Genomic DNA, 14157 nt, shown 5'->3' with positions numbered 1-14157 from the left:
GAGGAGAACACTGGTTTTATTTCCTTTCCACATCTGGACATCTGTATCTGCACTCTATCCTAAATTACTGGGTTCTCTACCACTTACTGAATGCCTCCCATGGCAAGTACTAAGGCGTCCCCTGTCACACTGGCCTTTGCTGTGGCATAGCTCCTCTTCCAGTTTGAACAAATGGGTGATGTGCTCTGCTATCAGCTGAGATATGGTGAGTCCTACCCAGTTTTAAGACACCAGGACTGAAATGCCTCTGCTGCTGGCATTGGTGACTAATATCCATGGTCTCTGCTGTTGTTGTCTTGGGTCACAATGTCATTTAGTGTCACACTGATACCAGAATCCTGTGGGTTCTCTCACTCATCCAGCCAGCTTTTTGTTTCCTCTACCTTACTACACGAAGTCAATCTGCCAAGATCTTTCTCTTACTGGTATTTGATCACCCATTTGCTCTATTAGACTTGAATTTTGACTCCCAGGCTTGTATTCTCTCAGAGAGAAGTGTGGATGAAGAATGTTGCCTGCCACATCAGTAAACAATGGATGTTTCAGCCATCAAGACATTAGACACTACAGTTGCCTCTCAACTGAATACCCTGAGGGAATTCAGGATAGAAAAAAACAGGATGCTGACCCTAGATAGTTAAAATGCACATGAAAGGAATGATTTCAATGAGCCCAGCCTCTTGCATCTTCCTATACATGGAAAAGTACTAAATTCATTAACTTGAGATGTCTTCTTTTTCTTTTATTAATAGTAAAATGACTACCTGGTTTTTGTTGCAAAAACTCCTGTGTATCCTGGCTTCTTCCTTTTTACCTATTTGGAACAGTCTCTCAGAGTAATCTGAGAGGCTGTCTTCCGGGCTTAAGTCCTCAGTTTGTATGTCAAATGAAATATAATTCTCAACTCTTATGTTACGCATTTTTTTTTCAATCGACAGAAGCAAGGCACAAGACTATATGCTGTAAGATTTGCCCTAATCCAATGTGCGTTTTTGCAGTGTTCATGAAAATGTGCCTCTCAGATAACTGACTTTGGAGAGTATAACTGACCCACAACTCTACCTGCAGTGCTCAGAAGTGCATCATGTTGTTGTGAATGAGGCCATGTTTCCCAGGGACTGCCCCAGTCAATGAGGAGTATGGCCGGGATATTAAGGTCAGAAAACTACCTGGGAGGCAACAGGGTTCATCTGATGAGTGACTTCGGCTCAAGGACTCCCTGTAGGCTTTTCCTTCTAAGAATTCTACTGCAGTCCTTATCCTCCCTCAAATGCTCTGTTCCCTCCTTTCTTCACAGACTCAGACCTTCATCACAGTCTGACATCTCTCCTGGTTTCCTCCCCACTTTCTCTCCAGTGTTTCACCCAATAAATCTCTTTCATGTCTAATTCCATCTTGGCATCTGTTTCTTCAACAGTGGACTATAACAATTTAGAGAAACTAAAAATTTTATCCTCCTACCTCATTTCTTGGGGGGTTTTATGATCTACTACCTCTAGAATCTAAATCCATATCTCTTCCAATTCCCCTCTTCCTACTTTCCAGTTGACTTTTTCTTTTGGATAGGAGAAGGGCTAACCCTATAATTTTGTAAACACTTCAATTTTATTTTTGAAGCTTTAAAATCTAGCTTTTAGCTTTCTCCTTGCTTAGAGAAGTTTTTAGAATTTAAGAAAACAAAATCTCTAACCAAACATATCAAATAGACAAAACAAATAAACCAAATAAATCTCTAACCAAACAAATCAAACAAAAATCTCTTTTCTTCCCCACAAAATTTGGCTCTTACTTTTGCTTCCAAAAGTCCATGTGCTCAACAAAAGTCCATTCAGAAATTCAACCTGTCCCTTGGTTTTAAGAAGTATTCACTTTTCTTTGTAACAGTACAATGAAGAACACTATCATTGATAACTTAGTGGTAGGAAAAGTTTAAAAGCATTGTGGGAAAAGAACATAGAGTAAAAGGAATAGAAAATAGCATATAATTTAGAATAAAAATCACTAAAGTATTATTTAATATAATTTACCATCCAAAGATTTTTTTTTCTCATCTAGGCTCCTTTTTCTCTCATAATTTAGGACCCATGGGGAGGGACTGAGAGTTCTGTGCTAAAAATAGTTTAGTTATAGGAAAATATTACACCTATTTTTGCCCAGTCCATATCTATTTCTTTTGGGGCATCAGCCTAGAATTTCAAAAATTCCTGTGGACCATGAACCCTTACAAACCTACATGAGAATTGGAGCAAGTCAGTTTGAGGTCAGAATTTTGACCCTAGTAAAGGTGCAGAGAGGATTCAGATTTTGACTTTATAAGAGTAGACTTAATAATATTTAGCTTTAAAGTATACATTAAATGGTTTAAATTCCCAAGAAATAATCAACAGAAGTGAGAGGTCAGTGACATGAAAAATTAAGGCTTCTACCTCAGACTGTGAATTTTGAAAAGATTCAAAGCCTTGCTTAAAGAGGAGAGACTGATTCCAATGATATTAGCTCAAAATGTAAGAGAGAAGGATCTTGTGAGGGGAACAGTCCCATGACGACAATTAATAATTTAAAGTTGCAATATGCCCTTCTTTCCAGTTTTTCTTTTGGTATAAAAATAGAACTTTCGCAGAAGTTTTATCGTAAAGAGAACTCTGACTTCCATTAGCTTCTGCTGAGCTGCCCATTCTCTTTGGAGACCAGAGGATGGAGCCCAGGTCTTGCTTGGGTCAGGCAAGGCTGGGCTGGTGCCTACTCTCCTCATAGGTCAAGGCCAAGATCCAAGAAGTGACCTGTTCATTTCCTTTTATGGAAGTCCCACAGAATAGCAGAGTCACACTCATACATAGGGAGGCTCCCAGTGCTCCTGAGGCCACACCAAGGGATGAGGGGGTGGTGGGAAGCACTGAGGAAGGAGCACTGAGGCCAATGGTTGGTTCAGGGAAGTGAATATTTCATCCAGTATCCAGACCCTGATACAAGTGCTCAGTGATCTTGGCATAATATTCTAAAGAAACAGATTCTAGAAAGAGTCATAAACTCACCTGCTTAGAAGGGAAAAATTTAGAAGAGAATAAACATTTTTTTTGGTCATAGCTAACGGAAAAAATAGAAGAAAAAATTTTAGAGTAAATTTTGTTAGTAAGCTACATATTTCTTCACTCTCTTTTTACATTGTTGCCACCATTTAATGGTAGTGAATGTTTTCTATAGCCAAGACCATCAGGACAGTAATGACACAGAATAAAAATAAGATAAAATAAAACATGATAGAAATCTCTGGATATGTTTGAATCTCTGAAAGCCAACGGGTCTTGTGTCCAATTTTATATCTGAAGTTGTAGGTGATAATACTATAGAGTTAAGTATGTTTCTTGCCTAGCCCCTTTTAAAAAATGAAACTCAAAAAGAATAACAGATAACATCTTTAGATAATGCCATTGAGTAGCATAATTCTCATGGTGGGAGTGGCCTGTTCATCATGAGATTGTGACATGTTTAGAGCATCTCTGGTCTTTACCCAATAGGTACCTCCCCCAAGATGTGACAGTCAAAAATATCTCTAGAATTGTAAAATGTTACCTGAGGGGCAAAATCACCCCTGGATAAGAGCTACTGCTCTTATAGTAAATTAGAGCTGGTAAATTAGAGTTACATTATTCCCTTCCTTGCTATAGGAACCAGGATATCACAAGACAGGAAGGATATTGAGAATGGAGAAACGGCACTGAAGGGAATGATGGGGCCCAAACATCAAACTTCCTTTGCCATTGTTTTTTTCTGGGTTAGGTCTTTGTTCAGTCTTTAGATTTTTATCAGGATTTTTAAAAACAAAACGCCAAATCTAGATAGTGAAGTCACCTCTCTAGGAGCTTATCCAACTATATGGGAAGGAGAATTATTGCAAATAACAGGAAATAAAAAAGAAAACATGTGGGTCTAATGGCCTGAGGTTGGTCAGGTTGCAGCAAGCAAGCTAGTTTCATTTAATGGCTCATTAGTGGGTTGCTGAAAAACAGTGTAATAGTCCTAAAACAAAATCAGCAGCTAGAGCAGCAAGCAGCTCAAGCCCCGGGCATACATAAAAGTGTCTCAGGCAGAAAATCATAAGTTAAAATTCATTTGGCAAAATATTAGCTAATGCATTTGAAAAAAAAAAAAAACATAGCACAGATATTCTGATGGGAAAATACACCTGGTGAGTAATATTTCCAAAAAAGCCCATGAAGGTGTACACAGAATCAATTCTGTGATCTGATACCCAAATAAGGAAGACCAAATAATTTTTAATTGTGAGAGGCCTGGAAAAATCTTTAGCTTCATATGCTCTGACTCTGAGACTCTTGGTGGTAAATTTATCCAGGTGAGGTCACACCGGGAATTTTTTATTTACTTTGGCTTATTCCAGGTCTGAATAAACATGAATTATTTGGCAAGCATTCAAGAGAATATTGGTTAACTGCGGGCAAAACATATTTAAATGAGAAGGAATGGAGGAATCTACTAGACAGTGAGCTGAAGTTTGATGGTCTTTCTGCTGGGCAAGTCTGCTTGACTTGTTTAATATTTAAAGATAGGCTGGCATGCTTTAGTATTAGAATATCTCTGATGAGAACACTGAGAAGGTGATCCAAAGAATTGTTAAGTAAGTCAAAGATCACCCCAGAATGTGGCTGATAGAAGGTTCTTTCATTCTGGTTTCCCCTCACAGGTTAGGGTTAGGGTTAGCATACCCTAACCCTAACCCTAACCCTAAGCTTGAAGCTCAGGAAATATTGATGTTCTACCACCTTAGTATTCTTCTGCATTCAGAGATGGTCATTATATTGTGATTATAAAATGAAGCACAAGTCTATACTGTCATGTGAAGATGAAAATATGAGTTCTCTTAATCCTATGAGTCAAAGGAGTTTATCCATATGATTTTTCACCAGGCCTACTGCCTCATTCCTGTATCTATAAAGAGCTTCCAGACTCCAACCTTTAAACATCCAGCTTCTGAGGGAACAGACATTTCCATGTAAGGGTTATGTGATTTAAACAATAGATCTACTATTTTTATTAGTGATAGAATTTCCTTATATCCGAAATGGTTAATGGGATTGAGAGTTGCTAGCATTTGGTGGTTTTGTTGCACTATTTTTCACCTTTAACATACATGAAAAGAGATGGAAGATACAATATCAATGGCTGGTGATGTGATTTTTGAATTCTGTATCAATATTTTAACCCATCAGCTAAATCTGCAATCATCTCTTCCCCAGTAAGATTAAAACTGAAGTAGGTAGTACAGTGTGATGGATGTAGTATAGTTTAATAGAGATAAAATGTAGAATTATTTTTTATTAGGGGCACTTAGGATGATTTCCTTTTCCATCTGAATGCCTGTTTAAATTGTCTTTTATACTAAAATTATCTTATTAATCAATAGTCATCTTAGCATTTTCAATCCAACAAACATACTCCTTAACTCTTTAATTCAGTGCCACATCTCAAGTTGTGCTTCTGAATCTGCAGCTACTGAAAACTATGATATGTATAATAAAACTGCAGCAATTTGAAAAGAAAAATATCTTTCCAAGTTTTTCCGAGAAAAAGCAGTACAATTTCATAACTGCAAGAGGCCTTAGAAGTATTTAATCCAACATCTTCATTTTACATAGAAGACATAAGACTTAAAGGAATAGAAAAATGTGTCTAACCCACAACCAGCTGGCCTTAAAACCTGTTTCTTTATTCTCAGTGCAGAGCTGGTCTCCCTGTGCTGTGGTTCTGGCATATGGAAGACTGCTCTCATCACATATCCCTGCCAGGTGTGCTCAGAGCTAAGGAAGGAACTTCTGCAGAGGCAGAACAGCTTAGTGGGTATGAGTTTGAGTACTAGACTGAGAAGACTCTGGCTTGCAAATCTGGCTCTATTAGCTGTTATTTTAGGCAAGTGACTTAACTTCTTTGACCTCAGTTTCTTCATCTATAAAACAGAGTCTATAATCTCACTAAATCTATAGGTCATTATAAAGGTCAAACGAGGCCCTGACACATATTATGAACCCAACATGTTTCAGAATAAGTATTTCAACTCTGGTTTTGATACCATGAGTGGAGTTCAGTAATTTTAACATCGAGAGCCTTATCTCTTGATCTTTAGACCACAGAATTCAGTAAGCAGAGGGTAAGAAACATCCAAATCAATTCTGACTAACAGACTCATCTTAATGTCTTGATTTGCCAAACACAGCTAGGATACATAAATTGGAACTCTTGAGTCTTTCCCAAATATTCAGATATTTTTACCACAACGATTCCAGGCAAAAGAGCAATTATCTAAACTTGTAATATCTCCAGGGACAGAGATTTGAGAGTCCTCTAGTGAGTGCAATGCCCATTTTTTTCTCAGTTTACCTCCCTAAGAAAAAGAAAGAAGAGAAGAAAGTCAAAGTTGAACTTACTAGATGCTTTAGAAATATATAAAAATATCTTCAGTGTGTGATTTGGATTCCCCCATATTTGAGTATGAGTAGTTTACTTAGGAAGTGGTCTTGGAGGGTGTAAGTAGGGGAGCAGAAAACAAGACAGGGAAGTGAAGGAGGTGCATTATCAAACAGGTTATTGCTGTGAGCAGTTGGGGTTCAATCTCTCTGAGAAATTAGATGTAAAACACACCAAGGTTTATCATACCTGAAATGTGAAGAGGCTAGGATATTTATCTTCAGCTTCAGCCATCCATGACTGAAAGCTGTTCCTGGGCGATTTAATTCCCTTGACACTTCCACCCTGTGACGTACATGGGCTGAAAGGAAGCCTGTGGCAGGATATTGCAGTAGAATGCTGTAGCATAAACTTGATCAGTAACTATGAACAGAATGTGGGTGATGTTCAATGTAGTATATCTTATGATAAAAACAATAACCACTGGGAAGCATCTGGTCCTAGAATGTGATTTATGAAATAAATAATACGATACATAATCTGACATATTTATCTAATGAAATATCTTTGAAGAAGTAATAATAGACCATGTTTCATCCTTCTTAGAAAAAGAAGGGGAAGGTGGGCAACAGGTGTCCTTTTGCACCTAAGGATGCATACATCTAAGCTCACATCCTTATGATCCCACCTTCATTCATCATTTCACTAATACTTTTTTGGAAATATGGCTTATTAGAAATATTCTAAAACAATAACAGGCTGTTATCTCTGTGATGCCTGTTTTCCATTCAGCACACAGTAACAAGATGTTTATCAAGTTGATGGAAATATCAACAGCTGAAGACTTGGCTCTCTATTAAGAATTCTATTCTGAAAATTTCAGGAGAGGACTTATTATAAGTGGACAGAAGGATAATATGGGATAATACTAAAATAATAACAATATAAAGAAAGTTAGCATGAATCTAACTCAAAGTTCAGAATAAGTTCAAGTGTTGCTTTGGCATATGCTTTCACTTGGGACCAGAGTGAAGGATGGGAAATCTCAAAGTTACCCAACATGATTTCTTATTGTACTTGGAAAGATGTCTAGAGCTTTTTCTTTTCTTTTTCCATTTATGAAATAAGCCCAATTGCTTGTGTTCTGGGATGCATTCACACAATGAGAATTAAAGCACCATCTTGGGTTTTCATTCTTTTCTACCCAGGCTCACTAATCTGCCAATTAGGAAAAGATGCTGATAATATATTGAATTTACTTGCATGTCATGGCTTGCTGTAACAGCAATGCAATATTATCTTTCCCCTTTCAGCCAAAGTTTTTTTTTGTCTTTTTGCCATTTCTTGGGCCGCTCCTGCGGCCTATGGAGGTTCCCAGGCTAGGGGTCTAATCGGAACTGTAGCTGCCAGCCTACCAGAGCCACAGCAACGCAGGATCCGAGCCGCATCTGCAACCGACACCACAGCTCACGGCAACGCCAGATCGTTAGCCCACTGAGCAAGGGCAGGGACCGAACCCGCAACCTCACGGTTCCTAGTCAGATTCGTTAACCACTGCGCCATGACGGGGACTCCTCAGCCAAAGTTTTAAACAAACAAACCCTGTTAACAATGTCTTATTAATAACTTTTGATGAAGCAGAATATCAAAAACCTACTCTGCGGAGACATTAGAACAGCAGCTAAATGATTGTTGCAAGATCCAAAGCTGCAGAAGTAAATTAATTTATATTTTGGTATGCCCTGTGATAAGGTAAAAAATAGTAAACCCAAACCTTTTAAAAGTATGTCTATGCAGGCAAAATATTTGAATATTTGCTTCCATTGTGTATTAAAGCAGAAAATTAGGCATAAAGTTGCGTTTGGTCAACATTATACTTTGGTTGATTGCTTACAGATCAACCACCAGAAAAGCAGAATAAGGACACTGGATTTTGGGGGGTCACTTTTAACGACTGCAATTTGATCAATACATTGTTAGTGGACTGGCATTAAATATTTGACTAATGACTAAACAATCAACAAGGAAATGATTAAAACTTTTAATTTTTAAAAATGGAAGCATTATAAAGCAGATTGGCAAATTATGCCCCATAGACCAAATCCAACCCACCATTGTTTTTACAAGTAAAGTTTTATTGGAACACTAGTCATGCTCTTATAATACTGTTTAGGGCTGTTTTTGCATTGCTGTGGCAGAGTTGAGCAGTTGTGACAGTGAGCAATGGCCCCCAAAGCCTAAAATACACATTATTTGATCTGCTGCAGAAAAAATTTACTGACCTCTGCTACAGAGATGAGACTTAACTCTATTTGTACAAAAGATGCTTGATAGAATGCTACCTAAAGAGACCAATGATGTGGGTTTCATTGCCATGTACACATGTTAATATCACCTTTTCATGCTGACTCTGATCTGCCCTCTAACAAATAAATGCAATTAGTCATAAGAGAGATTATGTATCAAAAATTGGAGTGTAAATTATTAGAATTGGGAGCAGGCCATAGAGATCATATGTTTGATGTTCTAATTTTTTTATAGGTGAGGGAAATGAGATCCAGAGAGGTCAGGAGGTTTGCCCAAGGCTATTCAGCTCATGGCAGAGGAAGGACACAGTTTCTCCTAGAACAAACAGACAAATAGCAAAAGCCCTTCTGACAAAGGCAGTCCCTTCTGGTGTACATCAGGGAATATTAACTTTGTTTTGTCAAGAACAGTCCTATGTTGGGTACACTTTTACTCTAACACACTGGTTCTCAAACTCCAGGGTGTGTCAGAATTATCTAGAGAGCTTTTTAGTATGAAGATTTATGGGCTTAACCCCTCCTTTCCCTTAGTTACTGATGCAGTGGGTCTAGGGTGGGTCTCAGGTATTAGCATTTCTAAAATTTTTTTCAAGTGATGCTGATGCTGCTGGTCTAGAGGCCACTTTTGAGATACACTGCTGGAATACACTGAGACTGATTAATTTCCGTTCTCTCAAATATAGGTATTTTGCCCTAAAACTGAAACAACCGTTCACCTGCTTGTGGTTTAGTATCAAATAGTAACCAACAAAGAACTACCACTAATCTCCTTACATTTAATTGGTATAGACACTATTGCACTATACCAATTAAAGCAAAAAGAAAAAGAACAAGTGAGACTAACCAGTCTTAGTTATCAAGCTATTTAGGAGGGAGTAGGGACAGATATAAAAGACAGATGCAAGTTGAAAGTTTTCATTCTGTGGGCGTGTAGCAATTGACAGTAGAATGTAGGAGTGTTTGTGAGATTAGGAGAGAAGAGAAGAGAGACATTATAAGGTACTGAGATGTCAAAATGTTCCCAGCATTTTTAAGAGCATGATTCATTAAGTAGTGAATCAAACAATTTACGTTGTGAGAGATCATCTAATACTATTTTCTTCCCCACCTATAAATTTAAGAAATATGTGTGTGGATTTATATAAGTATTTATTCCATAAAACTTTAATATTAAAACTGCTCAATTGCCCTCATGTTCACAAATTCACAAAATCCCTTTATGGTCAAAGATATACTTGACAACAGAAAAATAAGAAACAAATTACATTAGACTCCTAATATATAACAAAACACTAGTAAAACAAAAATGTTAAGTCCCCTTGATTCTTGGTGAATATGCCAGTCATTAATGGAAATAAATAAGGAATGGGAGTTTATTTTTCTTGGATACTTTGTAATTTAAGTTGTTTTGATTTTTTTTCTTGAGGGAAAAAAAGTGGGGGAGAAATTTAATCTCAAAAGATTAAATTTGAGCTGGGCCGATGTAAACAAATATAATTTATACCCTACCCTCTCAACAATTATCAGTAAACATGATTAAGTGGCTTCTTGATTAAAAAAAAAAAACTCTAAAAATTCAGAACTGGGAAAATTTAAACTGATGTTTCTGACTTTCTTCCAACTTCTCCTGTGTCTGCTGAAACACTTGACTTTTCCTCTGCATCTGTGTCCATGGATTTGTGGGTTGCTGGCACCGTGGTCTCCCTGGCTATTATTGCTCCTGAGTTTATGAGGCCCAAGCTGGGCATGTCTGAAACTGAGCTCTCCCTGCCCTTCCCATCTCTTGCCCTGCTTGCTCCCTCTCTGTGCTTCCTTCCTCTGTCAAAGTTATCACCTCTCCAGGCACACAAGCCCTAAACCTCAAAAAGAACCCTGTTAACTCCTTCCCTCTCAAATTGAGCCTGTTCCCATGCTTCTCGATTTTTTTCATAATGTCTTTCATAGCTGTCCCCTTGTCTGTCTCCTTCTCTCCCTCTTTTCCACTCCCATCTGCCCACTCTACACCCCACTCAGGGCATAGTGGTTAAGGCACTTCAACTTCAGTGCCTGCACCCATGTCCTTTAGCTGGGTGACTTTGGATGTGGAAGTGCCTGAGCCTCAGTGTCAACATTTTATTTTTAAAGTGGGCATATTAATATTTGCCAATAGGGTTGTTCTGAGGATAAAATGAGATACTCATAATGAATAGCATAGTGTCTGGCATACTGTAAGTGCCCCCCAAAAGAGAAACTATAAACGTTATCATTCAAGAGGAAAACTTACATTCAAGAGGCAATTTTCTTTTGACCCTTACATACATACTCACTTTCATATATAACCTTGTATTCCAAATTTTATTTCATTTTCTCATGTAAAATATTTATTGCCTTTCATGAAGGATCATCTTCCACCCTGGAGGAAAGGATGCTATAGAGAGAGAAAAGCAAGAATTATTTCCTTTAGCACTCATTGTGTAGGGATAGAGGTGAAAATGTTTTCCTTTGTGCAAATGTCAGAAAATCAGAGAAGGCTCTCCCTACTTTCCCCCAGCAGTATTCATAGACTATGTTAAAATTTTTAGAGGGCTTCCATATTTGCTATTTCTTTTGAAACCCACTATTATGGATCAAATTGTGTCACCTCCAAATTTACATTGAAGTCCTAAATCCCAGTACCTCAGAATGTGATCTTATTTGGAAATAGAGTTATTATAGATATAATTAGTTATGACAAGGTTACACTGGAGTAACCCCTAATCAATATGTCTGGTGTCATTCTGAGAAGTGGAAATTCTCCCTGTGATGCACAGACAGGGAGAACATCATGTGAACATGAAAGCAGAAATTAGGATGGTGCAGCAGACGTTAAGGAGCTATCCAGTTATCCAGAAGTTAAGAAGTTAAGGAGCTATCCAGTTATCCAGAAGTTAAGAGCTATCCAGCAAATGACCAGATGCCAGGAGAGAGGCATAGGATATATTCTCTATATTCTCTTTTGTACCTTCAGAGGAAGCATAGCCCTGTTGACACCATGATACCAAACTTCTAGCCTGCAGAATTATGAGATGATAAATTCCTATTGTTTAAGCCTCTCAAGTTTGTGGTCATTTGTTATGGAAGCTAGCAAACTAATATACTTACAAAGATGCTATGAGATAGAGAAGGTGGTGACTATGCTCAGACTTGGGTCTGGAGTTACTTTCAACAGCTGCTGAGGGCTGTGGTAACTGGAGAGGGGCCAGGCAAGCTAAGAGTTGCTGCCAGGTAGAAGGCAGGGGACCCAGGCAAGGTCCTCATGTGGCACTCTGGCTTGCCTCCTTGCTCTCACCCAGCGAGGAAAGGAACAGGAAGTTAGATTAGAATACGAGGCCTGAGTTAGCCTCTGGAAGCCCTAAAGTTGCAGATAGCCATTTTCCCATTGCTGAAGATCCATTTTCCTAAAAGAGAATGGAGTCCTCCAGGACCATTAAAGTGCAGAGAACTTTATGCTCCCAGCCCAGCCAGCCTGGAATGGTTTTTAGTTTGCAGAATTTTCCATCTAACACATTTTCCCAGTGCGTTGAATTCTTATAACTGACACTGTCCCTGCTCTATCTAATCTCACAACCAGAACAAATGATAATTACACTTTTAAAGGCAAGAGGGGTAAGCTAACTCACAATCCCATGCCAATGAGTACAGAACATGTGCCAGGGCCATTTATTTTCTCTGAGTTTTCCCCTTTAATTGTGAATTTACAGCTATTTAATGGGTAATTGAGTTGGCTGGAAGTCTGATATCAAGATTAAGTGGGATTTTATTTTAATCACAAAATAAATCCCTTCTAAATTTACCATCTGAAAACCATCCAGATATACTCCTTGAGAGCTAATTTTGGCATCTTCATGGTGATGAGAATGGCAGTTCAGGAAACAGATCATCTCCTAGGTAACATGGAGCATGCTAGGGGATTCTGTCTCAATGCCCTTTGTCAGACTGAGCTACACTCACCTGGAAGGGAGCACCTATCAACATGTCTGCTATGAATAGTACAGAATTTGTTTCCTGTGGGTTTTTTTGCCTTCTGTGTTTGGATTTTGAAAACTTTTGTAATAAAAAAAGGTGCTATCATCCCCACCTTTGTAATGTTTACTCAGGTCTAGACAAATATGAGTGCAATCTAACACCCATTGAATTGAAGTCCAATTGGCCTCTCTGTAATAAGCTTGCCAGATAAAAATACCACATACCTAGTTAAGTTTAAATTTCAGTTAAACAATGAATAATTTTTTACTATAACTGTCTCCCAAATACTGCATTGGAAATACTTACAGTAAAAAAAAAAATTATTTATTTGAAACTCAAATTCAACTGGATGTCCTGCATTTTTACTTACTGGATGTCCTGTTTGCTTAATCTGCCAACCCTTCCCTGTCAGAGATGATGGTTTTCTTTTCTTTTCTTTTCTTTTTTTTTTTTGGTCTCTTTTTGTCTTTTCTAGGTTGACCCACGGCATATGGAGGCTAGGGGTCTAATTGGAGCTGTAACCACTGGCCTACACCACAGCCAGAGCAATGCAGGATCCAAGCCACATCTGTGACCAACACCACAGCTCATGGAAATGCCAGATCCTTAACCCGCTGAGCGAGGCTGGGGATGGAACCCTAAACCTCATGGTTCCTAGTCAGATTTGTTAACCACTGAGCCACGATGGGAACACCAGATGACAGTTTTCTAAACCTGTTTTTCTATTCTTTTAATCAAGTAAGATGTTACTTGGTTCTTTTTCTTTTCCTTAGCAAAGAAGTACTTTGCCCTAGAACAGTTTTATTTTTTTAAATATTCTCCTTGATCACTCGATTAGATCATGTGGATACTAGTTAAAATGTCAGTTTGTGATGTAAGCCATGTTTAATGATCAGATTCTCAAGCTCCTTAGGAGAGTCTTATACACTGCAAATATGAGAAGAAATGATCCCTAGGATGTGATCTCAGTTAAAGCCTGGTGCAGGTATCCTTTCTCACTGCAGAATGTACCACTCTGAGAACAACTCCTGCACCCTGGGAAGTTCCTCACACCAGTGAAGAGATCAGCTGAAATAGTGGAGGATATCTGGAGTACTGTAGGAGAACTCAGCAGTCAGCATAAAGCAATTGAAACAGAAATGGTCCTCAAAAAATGGCAGTCTCACCGCCCTGCGCTTCTCAACCATAGGCTGATGTGATCAGGGCCCAGGAACAGAAACTCTGGCTTCAGAGATCAGACTCAGAGAGAGAGCTGGGGCTGGCTATGTGGGGAAAAAACTAGGACTGGTAGCACAGAGAGCCTGAAGGAACTAGAATATGGAGTGACCACATTTGAGGCTGTAAGCTGAGGAAGCCCGGCTTCAAGGCTAGACATCATTGTTAGGGGGTGCTGGAGGGAAGGGGCTGGATTCACTACTAAAGTATTACCCCTGCCATTGCTCTCAGGTTG

The 14157-nt window shown here is 38.6% G+C and overlaps 1 protein-coding gene across 5 annotated transcripts in view; it reads right to left on the bottom strand.

The window, feature by feature from the left end:
- Positions 1 to 14157, bottom strand: part of FBXO4 (F-box protein 4) — a 416918-nt gene that overhangs the window by 61388 nt on the left and 341373 nt on the right. For all 5 annotated transcript variants that reach the window (XR_014831230.1, XR_014831233.1, XR_014831234.1 and 2 more), the window contains one exon: positions 11030 to 11130. The gene's annotated coding sequence lies outside the window, so the exon portion shown is untranslated. The remainder of the gene's footprint in view (positions 1 to 11029; positions 11131 to 14157) is intronic.

The sequence above is a fragment of the Sus scrofa genome, chromosome 16 (assembly GCF_054392235.1).
Source record: "Sus scrofa isolate SSC_HxYL_T2T_F1_AM1 chromosome 16, Sscrofa_HxYL_maternal_Yorkshire_Landrace_v2.0, whole genome shotgun sequence".
Taxonomy (NCBI): domain Eukaryota; kingdom Metazoa; phylum Chordata; class Mammalia; order Artiodactyla; family Suidae; genus Sus; species Sus scrofa.
Note: the sequence above shows the minus strand (reverse complement) of the source record. Positions and strands in the feature narration are given on the sequence as shown.